Consider the following 13,328-nt stretch of genomic DNA (forward strand, 5'->3'; position numbering starts at 1 on the left):
GGTTTTTCCCTTGGCAATCTTCCTTTTTTTTTTTCCCCATTCTCATTCCCTTACAGTTTACCCCTAAGCTGTATCTTAAGTTCCAGCTTAACAATTTCAGTCCAATATTTTTGACTCCTTATTAGATACCTTTCAGGATTTTTTAAAGTGGGTTTTTAAAAAAGTTTTTAAAGTTTTAAATTCTAATTAGTTAACATACAGTGCAATATTGGCTTCAGGGGCAGAGTGTAGTGAGTGATTCATCACTTACATATAATACCCAGTGCTCGTCAGAACAAGTTCCTTCCTTAATGCTCATCACCCAGTTACCCCATTCCCCCTCACCTCTCCTCCAGCAACTCTCAGTTTGTTTTCTATAGTTAAGTGTCTTTTGTGGTTTGCTTCCCTTTTTTCTTTTACCCCTTTCCTTATGTTCACTCTTTTTTGTTGTTTCTTAAATTCCACACCTGAAACTAATGATCTACTATATGTTGGCTAATTGAATTTAAATTAAAAAAAGATAGAAAGCTTTTGTACAGTGAAAGAACCAATAAAACTAAAAGGCACTTGTGAAACAGAAGATATTTACAAATGACATGTCTTTCAGGATTTTTTAAACAAGGATTTTAGACACATCTAGTTACCATAATTCCCTCAAAGAATCTATCCCTTATTAAATTTATAGCCTGTTCCTTTTTTTAAAAATAAATTTATTTTTTATTGGTGTTCAATTTACCAACATACAGTATAATACCCAGTGCTCATCCTGTCAAGTGACCCCCTCAGTGCCCGTCACCCATTCACCCCCATCCCCCGCCCTCCTCCCCTTCCACCACCCCTTGTTCGTTTCCCAGAGTTAGTTAGGAGTCTTTATGTTCTGTCTCCCTTTCTGATATTTCCCACACATTTCTTCTCCCTTCCCTTATATTCCCTTTCACTTTTATATTCCCCAAATGAATGAGACCATATAATGTTTGTCCTTCTCCGATTGACTTACTTCACTCAGCATAACACCCTCCAGTTCCATCCACGTTGAAGCAAATGGTGGGTATTTGTCATTTCTAATGGCTGAGTAATATTCCATTTATAGCAGCAATGTCCACAATAGCCAAACTGTGGAAGGAGCCTCAGTGTCCACTGAAAGATGAATGGATAAAGAAGATGTGGTTTATGTAGCCTGTTCTTTTTTTAAAAAAAGATTTTATTTATTTATTTGACAGAGAGAGAGTACAAGCAGGGGGAAAGGCAGAGGGAGAGGGAGAAGCAGACTCCCCACTGAGCAGGGAGCCTGATGCAGGGCTCAATCCCAGGACCCCAGGATCACAACCTGAGCCAAAGGCAGATGGACTGAACTACCCAGGTGCCCTTATTTCTTGCTATTTCTACTTACACATCTTATACTCCAATAAAGTTAATCAATCCACAGTATATGACCTATCCTTCCAGAATTGTTTCATCTCTATAAACCACCTTAACTCCTACTTTTCCATTAAGCATTTTCCCACCTGCTCAGATGGAAGTTCTCTCTTCCCACATTGAACTCCCACATACTTTGCATACATCTTCATTATGGCTCATCATTTTGTATTACATCTATCGAAATTTTTGTGTCCCTGCTCAGTCTATAAGCTCTCTCTGGGACAGAATCTGTGTTTATTTAATCCTTTTATCCACAGAGAAGCTGACAGAATGTCTTGTATATTAGATATTTAACATATGTTTTTAATAAACATGTAACTGTTAACAGATATTCATTTAAGGGATGCTAAATAACAACAGACATATAACTGAGATTCAGGTATGGGAACTCCATTTCAAGGTTAAAACACCACAATGATAGAAAAGCATGACCATGGATATCATCTGTCACATGTTCTCTTCCCTCCATCCCCTAGGTTTGAGATAGGAAAGCTAGCAATACCTTTAATTTAGGCCATTTGTTGTATTGAGATATCTTGGAGGGGAGAGAAAATTTGGAACTTTATTCATCTTTGGACTTAACAGAAATGGAGGAACTAATAATGTAGGGAAGGGGTGCTCAGGAGAAAACCTGAAGTGCCTGGCACCTATGACATAGTTAAGTGTCACCACCTATTTTTTCAATTGAATCTCCATCTCCTTTATTCTTTTTTTTTTTTTTGAAAGAGAACTATTTATTACTTTTATGTCCAGAAAATTCAACAACATCCACTCAGCCCAGTTTGGTGGCCAGTTCTTTAGCCTTTGCTTTTTTACCTTGGCGATACAAGCCACCAACTTTGGACACCGGATGTTGCCTGCCCAGTGGCAGCAGATCTTATCATATCTGTCATTGTAATTGGTCCTGATGGATTTTACTAGCTTAGCCCGAGCTCCCTTGCCTTCAGAGTTAACCTGTGTGAAGGCTACAGTGGTATAGGTCTTTCTGTGGACCAGACACTCCAGCCTGGCCTTCCCCTTGATAATGCAGTAGGAAAACCCCATCTTATGACACAGGGCAGGCAGAAAGACAACCAGCTCAATGGGATCCACATCATGTGTGATCCTTACCAGCTGAGCCTTCTTGTTTTCCACCAAGGTGGTGACAGAGTTAACCCCAGCTCAAAGGACAAGTGGCCTTTTAGTGGGGACATCCCCTTTGCCCGCAGCTTTCTTCTCAGCCTGGGCCAACAATCTCTGCTTCTTCTCTTGCTTTGTCTCTGGTCTGTGCTTGTAGGCCAGCTTAAGCAGTTGAGTAGTTCTTTAGCGGTCTAAGGCCTGGGTGAACTGGTTAATTACAGGAGGCACTTTTAGATGTTTATAAGGGAATAGCTCTTTGCCACTGCAGCCGGATGTAGCATGGCCATTTGACAAATTGGGCGAGGTCCCTTTTGGGCTGGATGTCCTGCCCAATGCCAAAATTCTTGGGTCTCTTCCAGAACAGGGGATTGACCACCTTCTTGGCCTCCTGCTTCTTCACAACAGCAGGGGCCAGGGCCACCTTCTTCCCTTTTACCTTTTTTCCTTTTGGCATCTTGGATTGCTGGAGGAGAGAGTTCCACCTCCTTAATTCTTTAAAATTCCTCAGGACCAGTTCTTTCTGTAGATGAGGTGAGTACAATAGCAAATGACCCTCACCTGCTTTCCTCGGTGATGCAGGCTTCCTTCTATAACAGCCATCTTCTTATTTTGCTTGGCTATTACAAATAGCTGGAAAGCTATTATACTTCATACTCTGCAACTCACTGAGGGACACGTTTGCATCATCAGCTTTATGAATCTTGCTTTCCCCACTGCTGAACTTAGAAAATCATTCTTCATAGAGAAAAGAGAAATATCCCTCCCAACAGGAATTACCAGCTGTTGACTTAGATTTTACTTGATATTTGTGTCCTTTGGTCTCCATGGCAGCCAACACTTTGATGTAGAACCTATAGTTAACAGAAAACCCTTCATTTATAGCAGAAACATTTTTTATTGGGAAAACTAGAATTTTTCAAGAGCAATTCAATATTTCAATAGAAGTGTGGGTTTATAATACAGCTATAAAACTATTCTGCCACAGGGCAGTTATAAATTATAAGCTATATAGTATTATTATATTATTAAATTTCTTTCTCCATTGTTCTAAAGTTCAAGACAATTCCCTTTATAGAACAACCTAGAATTAGAGAATGGGCAAAAAACACTCTTGCCTCCCATTTGATAACTTGATGTTGGAATTGGGTTTCTAGTATACACTGGAGATAGAAATCTCTGTGTTGCTCGATTGTATGTGTTAGAACCTTAGAATCATAGAGAATTAGGGTTTGGTGAGCTCCCTTTAAATGCCATCTCGTTCAGCCATCTAGCATTACAGATCTAAACACCAGACCCCAGAAACACTAAGAGACTTGGTCCAATTAGTGAACTGTTGAAACAAGTCTAGGATTGAAGCTGCCTAACTTCCAGTATGGAAAGGACTTCCACTTTGGCCTCAGGTGCCATATGACCTTTGGAGAACATCCTCGTTGGGTGCATGTGTGTTATTTTAGCCAACAGGTACTGCCAACTTTTTTGATACTCACTCATCACAATGATGGATGGAAGAATTGGACTTCTGATACATTGAAGATAGCTCTGTTTTCATGAAGCTGGTTGCATCTTATATTTCCAACAAATGTATAAAGAAAGATTAGATTCAGGAACACGTACTGAGTGCTTGCTGTGAAGAATAAGGTTCAAAGCCTACATATGGTTCTTGCTCTCAAAAAGTGAATTCTAACATGATATAGAATTAAGAAAGCTTCAGGGAGAGGATGTATAATGTGCTTTGATAGTATGGAGGAAGGAAAGAAGGACTAACTGTGAAGAGGGTCAAGAAAACTTCAGGATGGTGGATTTATTGGACCTGGGAGGCCCTCAAGTTTGAAAATGATTTCAAAAGGGTTAATGGAGCTCATTTCAGTTTAGGGAATTATTCCATTAAGCAGAAAGTTGCATTTTTTTTTTTTTTTTGAGAAAAGGGCAATAAGGTTAGTATGACAAGTTGGGGGAGGAATTATAAAACTTGTTTTATAAAACACACACACATACACACAATACACACATTCCCTATATTAGTTCACAAATATGAGAGGTGATGATGTAGTTGAACTTCCGTACTGGCTGCTAAGAAGTGATTATTCAATTTGGGGGAGTTTTCTGAGCCAGTTGTGAAACATAGTCATTATCAAAAAGTATGTAAATTTATAATTAAGTGATTTATATTAAGAACAGTGTAGTATATACTCAAGATGTATCAATTCTTAATGATTTTACTACGTCTTGCAAGTATTCATACTTGTGTGGCTACACACACAGACCATCACACTTCTGAAGTTATTTGCATCTGTTATGTCTATATGGTGGAAACACTGTGTGATGGTATGCTACAGTGCACCTCTTCCCAACTCCATTTTCAGGGGTACCATGTTGGTAGCTTAAAATCCACCATGGAAACTGGCAAAGCTAAAATCAGAGTTTGAGTTATTGTTTTGTTGATCTAGACTTAAGAATGTGAGGGACAAAATGTTACTGATGCAGATTAAATGTAAAAGTGTGTTGTGTCTGTATCCACTATTGTGTTGTGAATGGCACAAAAATTGAGGAAATATTCTCCCAGTTTTTGAAAACTATAGTTCAATTCAACAAAGAAGCAAATATAGGCTATGGAACCAAGATTTTAACAAAAGTCAACAAAAAAAAAATTCTCTGATAATCAAATGGCCATATAGAATTAACAAACACATTGTACCAACTATTTGCAAATTGTGTTATATCCTTTCTATCAGTAGAATTTAAAGTAACCTATGTATGGAGACTTACATATGCATTGTTGTTTTGGAGAGCTAGTTAAACATTTACTCACAAAAAAAGTGACTTAGAAGAGTTATGCCCTTTTCTCTTTAAATGCTACCTTTCAGTCTTTGTAGGGGTCAATCAAATGTATCAAATACTTGCAGATATTTCTCTCAAGATATAATTTTAAGTCATTCACTAATAGGTATACAATATTTGGACTAACTTCTTAAAGACTGAGAAAATTTTCACTTATTTTATGAAATAAAATATGAAATCAGATTGTTTTAATAAGATTCTTGCTAGTATTTAGAAATGGATTTTTCTTTGCGATTTGTGGATAACTCTTCCATCAAGGAAATAGAGTCTCACAAATGACAACAGTATACTATCTCAGCATTTTGTAGTTACACAGGCAAATTTTGGGAAGAGATTTTTGGAGGCATTTGCTGATTTTGGTAAGAAAGTATAATTTCGTAAACATTGTCCTATCTTTCATGAAATTGCCAGTAGGACTGATTAGGCTGATAAGACCACTGAACACCAATTTTTAGAGAAAAGATGTTTTTAAGGAAAAATTTAAATATATACAAAGCGAAACAGGCTAGCATAATGATTCCACTGCCTTCTCATTATCCAGCCTCAGCAATTCTAAAACTCATGGATAATATTGTCGTTTCTCTACCATACCCTCTATATCAGAATAGAAGTATAGAATACCATGGGTTTCTTCTAGCATCTTATCAGAGCATAATGGAGCATTGTCCAAAGCCAGTGATGTTTGATAAAAATAAAAGGGACCCTAAAATGCTTTCTGACATATCTCCAAGTTTTTAAACAAACCAATGTAAAATTATATAGCTTAGCAACTTGTTTTAGACAGATCTTTGGATTTCAGAATCAAGCCTAGTGTTTAGGAGAAATAAAGAACAAAACTAACTCTAATTTCATAATTGCTCCCTCTACAAGAGTCAAAGTCATGCCCATTTTCTCCTTCATAAATCTTACTTTGTCACCTTTGAGGCAGAAATTAAATATTGGCGTATATCATTTTCTTGAGCTTTACTTTATTGTGATTCACAGATATTATGGTTTTTACAAATTGAAGGTTTGTGGCAACTCTGGTTAAGCAGACGTATAAGCATAATTTTTGCAAGAGCATTTGCTTGCTTCATGTCTCTGTGTCTCATTTCGGTAATTCTGGAAATATTCCAAACTTTTTTACTATTGTTATATTTGTCATGGTGATCTATGATAAGTGATCTTTGATGTTACTATTATCATATTTTATGTTTTGGGGTACCACAAACCACACCCATACACAGCAGCAATTTCAAATAGGCCAATTAATAACCCTAACAATAAGTGAAAGGAAGAGTCTTCCTCTTTAAATCAAAAGCTAGAAATGATTAAGCTTAGCCGGAAAGGCATGTTGAAAGCTGAGAGAGGTCAAAAGCCAGGCCTCTTGCACTAGTTAGCCAAGTTGTAAATGCAAAGGAAAAGTTCTTGAAAGAAATTAAAAGTGCTACTCTAGTGAACTAATGAATGATAAGAAAGCAAAACAGCCATATTCCTCATAAGGAGTGACCTGGATAGAACATCAAACCAGCTACAACATTCCCTTAAGCCAAAGCATCATCCAGAATGAGGCCCTGACTCTTCAGTTCTATGAAGGCTGAGAGAGGTGAGGAAGGTGAGAGAAGTTTAAAGCTAACAGATGTTGGTTCATGCAGTTTAAAGAAAATAGCTGTCTCCATAACATAAAAGTGCAACATGAAGCTGTAAATTATCCAGTAGATCTAGTTAAGATAATTAAGGTAGGGCAGCCCTGGTGGCCCAGCAGTTTAGCATCGCTTTCAGCCTGGGGTGTGATCCTGGAGACCTGGGATTGAGTCCCACATCAGTCTCCCTGCATGGAGCCTGTTTCTCCCTCTGCCTGTCTCTCTCTCTCTCTCTCTGTCATGAATAAATAAATAAAATCTTAAAAAAAAAAGATAATTAATGTAGGTGGTTACATTAAACAACACATTTCTAAGGTAGACAAATCAGCCTTTTATTGGAAGAAGATGCCACATAGGACTTCTATAGGTTGAGAGGAGAAATCCATGACCAGTATTGAAGCTTCAGAGGACAAGCTGACTCTCTTACTAGGAGTTTAATGCATCTGCTGACCCAAAGTTGAAGCCAATGCTCAAGGACTATTCCAAAAATCCTAAGATTTCCAAGCCAGGGTGGCTTGGTCGGTTAAGCATCCAACTCTTGATTTTGGCTCAGGTCATGATCTGAGGGTCATGAGATCAAGCCTCATGTTGGGCTCCATGCTGGGTGAGAAGTCTGCTTAAGATTCTTTCTCTCCCTCTCCCTTTGCCTCTTCCCCCACTTTCACTCTCTAAACAAACAAACAAACAAACAAACAAACAAACAAACAAACTCTTTTAAAAGAATCCTAGGACCCCTAAAAATTATGTTAAATCTTCTCTACCTGTGCTCTCTCATGGAAGAAAGTCTGGATAACAGAGCATCTGTGTAAACCACATGGTTTACTGAATATTTTAAGCCCATTATTGAAACCTGCTCAGAAAAAAGATTCTTTCAAAATATTACTGCTTATTGATAATGCACCTGGTTACCCAAGAACTCTGATGAAGGTGTACAATGAGGTTAATGTCGTTTTCATTGCCGCTAACACAACACCCATTCTGCAGCCCATGGATCAGAGTAATTTTTGCTTTCAAGAATTATTATTTAAAAATGTCTTACATAAGGTGGTAACTGCCATAGGTAGTGATTCCTCTGCTGGATCTGGGCAAAGAATATTGAAAATCTTTCAGAAAGGATTCACCATTGTCAATGACATAAAGAACATTCATGGATTCATGGAAATTGGTCAAAATATCAACATGAATAGAAGTTTGAAAGACGTTGATTCCAACCCTCATGGAGGAGGAAGGAAGTGGATGAGGTAACTGCAAGTATGAAAAGAGCCAGAGAACCAGCACTCGAAGTGGAGCCTTGAAGTTGTGACCTGATTGCTACAGTCTCATGATAAAGCTTTTATAGACAGGGAGTTGTTTCTTATGGATAGGCAAAGAAAGTTGTTTTTTGAGATGGAATGTATTCCTGGTGAAGATGCTGTGAAGATTGTGGAAATGACAACAAAGGATTTAGAATATTACACCAACTTCGTTGATAAAACAGTGTCAGGGTTTGAGAGGATTGACTTCTTTCCTGAAAGAAGTTCTAATATGGGTAGAATGCCATCAAAGAGTATTACACATTGGGCAGCCCGGGTGGCCAAGCGGTTTAGCACTACCTTCAGCCCAGAGCGTGATCCTGGAGCCCTGGGATTGACTCCCACGTTGGGCTCCCTGCGTGGAGCTTGCTTTGCCCTCTGCCTGTGTCTCTGCCTCTCTCTCCCTCTCTCTGTGTGTGTCTCTCATGAATAAATAAATAAAATCTTTAAAAAAATGTTACACACTACGGAGAAATTGTTACTGAAAGGAAAAGTCGATCAATCTATAAAACTTCCCTGTTTTCTTACTTTAAGAAATTGCCCCAGCCACCTCAATCTTCAGCAACTACCACCCTGATTGATAAGCAGCCACAAACACTTAGGCAGGCTCCTGCACAAGCAAAAGATTACAATTCACTGAAAATTCAGATGATGTTAGCAGTTTTTAGCAATAAAGTATTTTTAAATTAAGATATGCACATTTTTAAGACATAATTCTATTGCACACTTAATAGACTATGGTTAGTGTAAATATAAGTTTTATATGCACTGGGAAAGTAAAACATTAATGTGACCCATTTTATTGTTATATTCACTTTATGGTGCTGGTATGGAACTGAACCCACAATACTTCTGAGATTTGCCTGTATTGACAAACTGAGCTAAATTGGTAATAGAATACTGTCATCACTTATGCCCTTTGTGTTATAATTCATATTGATGGCTAGTGGCTCTATGGCTTATTTTAAAGAACTGTCAAGAAGTGGTAAGTGCAGGTTTTGAAAATCTGAGAGAAGTCATAAGAAACTCAATAATCAGAGGAAAAAACTAACTAATCCTAACATCTATTTACATTTTTTTAAAGTTGTGAAAAAACCCAAGGGGGAAATAATAAATGTTTTGATTGGGTTGAGGTTAAATGTCAATGTAGGAAGCAAGTAGAATTATATACACTCAAACACAGTGAGAACTTACCTGTTTGAAGGTTTCTCTAACCCCACATCCTTGGGGCTAGGCTGGAATTCATGCTTTCTGTGTGTATTTCCAAGACACATCTCTCTGCTTGAATTTAAACAAGACTGTGGGGATGCCTGGGTGGCTCAGTGGTTTAGTGCCTGCCTTCGGCCCAGGGTGTGATCCTGGAGTCCTGGGATTGAGTCCCACATTGGAGTCCCTGCATGGAGCCTGCTTCTCCCTCTGCCTGTGTCTCTCCCTGTGTCTCTGACTCTCTCTCTCTCTCTCTCTGTCTCTCATGAATAAATAAATAAAATCTTAAAAAAACAAACAAACAAGACAGTGATCTCTGAAAGTGAAGGCACCTTTTCTTATTCATCTAGGTACGTGCCAAAAATGTTAGAGGATGGAAAGATGAGTGAGTAGTGTTGGGCGATTTATTCACTGTGCTAAGAAGTGATTATCAGTTATTTTCCCCACATAGCTTGACTCATTCATTGTAGTTCTATTCTGTTTTCTAGTATGAAATACTGTTTCTTAGCAGCAAATACCTCCTGGAAATGGATGAAATTCTCTCACATACACACTAGAGCCATGGCTTCTCTTGAGTGAGAGGACTGGATTTTGGAAAGCAATAAAGGCTATGGAAGTAACAATTCAGTACTTGCATCCAGCAGGCAAACGTCCTCATCCCCATCACTTTGGATTTTCCTTTTCTCTTAAGGGATCCTGTAAATCACTGGTTCTCAAAGTGTGTTTCCTCAACCAGTAGTATTATTATCATCTGAGAGCTTGTTAGAAAAGCAAATTCTCAGGCCCCTTCCCAGACCTACCAAATCAGAAGTTCTGGGAGGGGCCTAGCAATCAGTTTTTTAATAAGCCGAGTGTTTCTGATGCATGCTACAGTCTAGAGCCACTACTTCTTCTAAATGTTCTAAAATGGCCACCATGTTCAAATAAGTTTGAGTAATGCTACTAATCTATACCCCATTGAAAAACTGCAGAGTTCATTAGCAAATTAAAGACTAAGCATTCTGTAGTAGGAAGGATGATAAACCCAGTATTTTTATTTCCTAACATTATTTGGCTCCAGAAACCACAAAAGAGTTGATGATACCTAGCCATCCTGGAGTGAGGTATAGCTATGTGTCTGGGGTCATCCAGGGAAATGTTAGTGGAAGTGGTATCTACCACTCACAGGCCTGGTCCCCTATACCTTCTATAGAAGATCTTTCCTGTGTTTTTCCGTTTGGCCAATGTCCTGAGTAGCTTTGGAAGCCACATGTTGAAGATTGCATTACTTCTGTAAGTCTGGGTCTTCAAATGACTCTGGAGATCCCATCTCATCACCCCTTTGGAATTGCCTTGGATTGTTTGAGTGAGAAATGCACCTCTATTATGTTTGAGCTATAAGTGTGAAAATTTCTATCCATAATAGTACTTGTCTAGTGAAACTAACTGTTGTGTTTCACTGCCCCTAGTTCTAACTTGATAAAAGATAATGAACTCTTAGGGGAAAGGAAAACTCTTAGTGTGTCTGAGGATTCTTTCCTTATCCATAAGTAATGGATCTTATTTTAACCAACTACATACAGACTTAGAGACTTATTCTCTCCTATCTATAGTGTTAGCTCTCATGCTTAATTACTCTATCATGAACACCCCTTTCTAGAACTCAAAACTTCCTGACTTCTCTCCCTGAATGAAGTATTCAGCAAATTTCTTCACTGGCATGTACTTATTTGCCTGGTAAGTTAACAGACTCAACTTGGGTATGTTTATTTTATGTCAGTTTGTTTATTTATAGTTCTGGTGATCTTTGTTTTATTCTTTGATGAGGCCATCATACAATTTTGGGTTGATTTGTTAAAAATGGTAATACAGAGACCTGTTATCATCTCATCAAGACTTACAAAAGAAACACTACTCTGGCTATTGCAACCTTTGCATATGTGATTAGGGTGGCAGATAGAAAACTAGGTTTGAGTTCTTGGTTCATTTTTATTAATGACCTTGAATAAGTTGCTTAATGTTTCTGAACCTTGGTTTTCTTTTTTCAAAAAGAGATACTACTACTTCACTGGCTTATGATGAAGATTAAAAGAGTACCACATGTAAAGAGCCAAACACAGTAACTAGTGCCAGAAAGTGCTCAAAATGCTAGTTCTCTCACTACTCATCTCTTTGATTATCTGTTTTAAAAAAAGATTTTTTGAACCAAGACTGGTCTTGTCACACTTGACTTGTCTAGGCGTATACTTTAGGACTGGTGTGTCTCAAGATCAATTTTTTTGAGATTCACATTATCAATTCTGGCACTTCGTGCATTTATTGGATGATTTTTTAAGTCCTCTTGTAAAAATAATGAATTCTGTATCATTTACTTTCGTACATGAATTTGATGGACATGAATGTTTATTACTTAAAGCAAGCTATGGATTTTATTAGATGTAGAATTTTTAAGCAATTAATCACCAGCGGTTTTGTATTTAGTAGAGAGCTTTGTAGCAGAACTCTACTTTTCAAATTTCACTTTTAACAAGAGCAAATATGACATACATAGTTATTATTCATCCAACAGCATTACTGTTTTCTTCCTTGTGAAGAGAACTCCATTTTGTTTGAGTGGTAGTATGCTAATATCATACCTCTTGCCAGTGGCTGAGGGAGGAGGTCATGTGACCATGTTTTAGTCTGTAATCTGTCAGAGGAAGCTTACTAAGTAGTTCTGAGAAAGATTTTTTCCCCCCAAGGAAGGTATAATCTGTGCAAGGAAAATCCCTTTTGCCTTTGCCTTATCCTTCCTACCTCGGGTGCTGTGATTTGAGGACATTTTATCTTCACCTTCAATGAATATTTTGCCATTACAGCACAACAGCCAGTAAGATTAAAAGTGACAGAATAGAAAAATAGAAAGAACCGATGTTTCTTTAAGCCATGGAATTGCCTTCAGAACCAATAACCTCCAGATTTCTCAAACAATAAAGGTGCTTGTAGTTCTAGCCATCTTTGGTCAATTTTCTCTTTCGTGATGCAAAAATAAAACAAGCTTACTGCCTACAGCATGCATGATAGAAATGTATTTATAAAAGGTGCCGGGAATTTAATGTCAGGAGGCATTTTGCTTAAGTGTATTTGTATTCAATCAGCCATGGTAAAATTTTTAGAAATTCCACTAAGGTTTTCCACTGGTCTGTCCTTTACTCAGGCCATAAAATTACACTTTTCATTTTCTACTAAGAGCTAGTACTCAATTAGATGCTTTCAGTTTTTGGAATTGATACTGGGTCTTATTTGGATGGATATTTAAATGATAATAAACCCTCAAGTTATCTTATATAGGTGTTGCAGACATTTGATAGCTCTTCCATTTTATATGTGCATGTGAGAGATTTTAATATGCATGTGTTCTTCTCTTGAGTAGCAATACTGAGTGATATAATTGCCTTGTAAAAATGTAAAAGGAAAGCAAATTTATATGGTAATTTTACCTTTTCCTCATCTATAATTTTTATTAATTAGAACACAGAAATTTAAAATTATTTAAAAGTTTGCATTTCATTTTGAAAAGGAGGCTTTTTCAGTAAAATATCTGAATGAAAGTAGCTACATATTTAAAATGTTACAATTTGCTTCCCCTTAAAAATAACATAAGACTTCTTGCTAAAATAACCAAGGAAAAAGAGAGAAGACACAAATTGTAATATCATAAATGAAAGAGACCCATTATTACCGATCCTATTGACATTAAAAGGATGATAAAGGAATGTTGTGAACAACTCTAGGCTCACAGGCTTGATAACTTAGGTGAAATGGATCAAATCCTTAAAAATAGCCAAAGACTAGGAGAAATAGCAACCACTGTAATATACCCATTTCTTCAGAA

General features: G+C 37.5%; 1 pseudogene; it reads right to left on the minus strand.

Annotated features, from left to right (window-relative positions):
• Positions 1–2,170: 2,170 nt before the first annotated feature.
• On the minus strand, positions 2,171–3,063 carry LOC140616826 (large ribosomal subunit protein eL8 pseudogene; annotated as a pseudogene).
• Positions 3,064–13,328: the final 10,265 nt, after the last annotated feature.

This window comes from Canis lupus, chromosome 25, assembly GCF_048164855.1.
Source record: "Canis lupus baileyi chromosome 25, mCanLup2.hap1, whole genome shotgun sequence".
Lineage (NCBI taxonomy): Eukaryota > Metazoa > Chordata > Mammalia > Carnivora > Canidae > Canis > Canis lupus.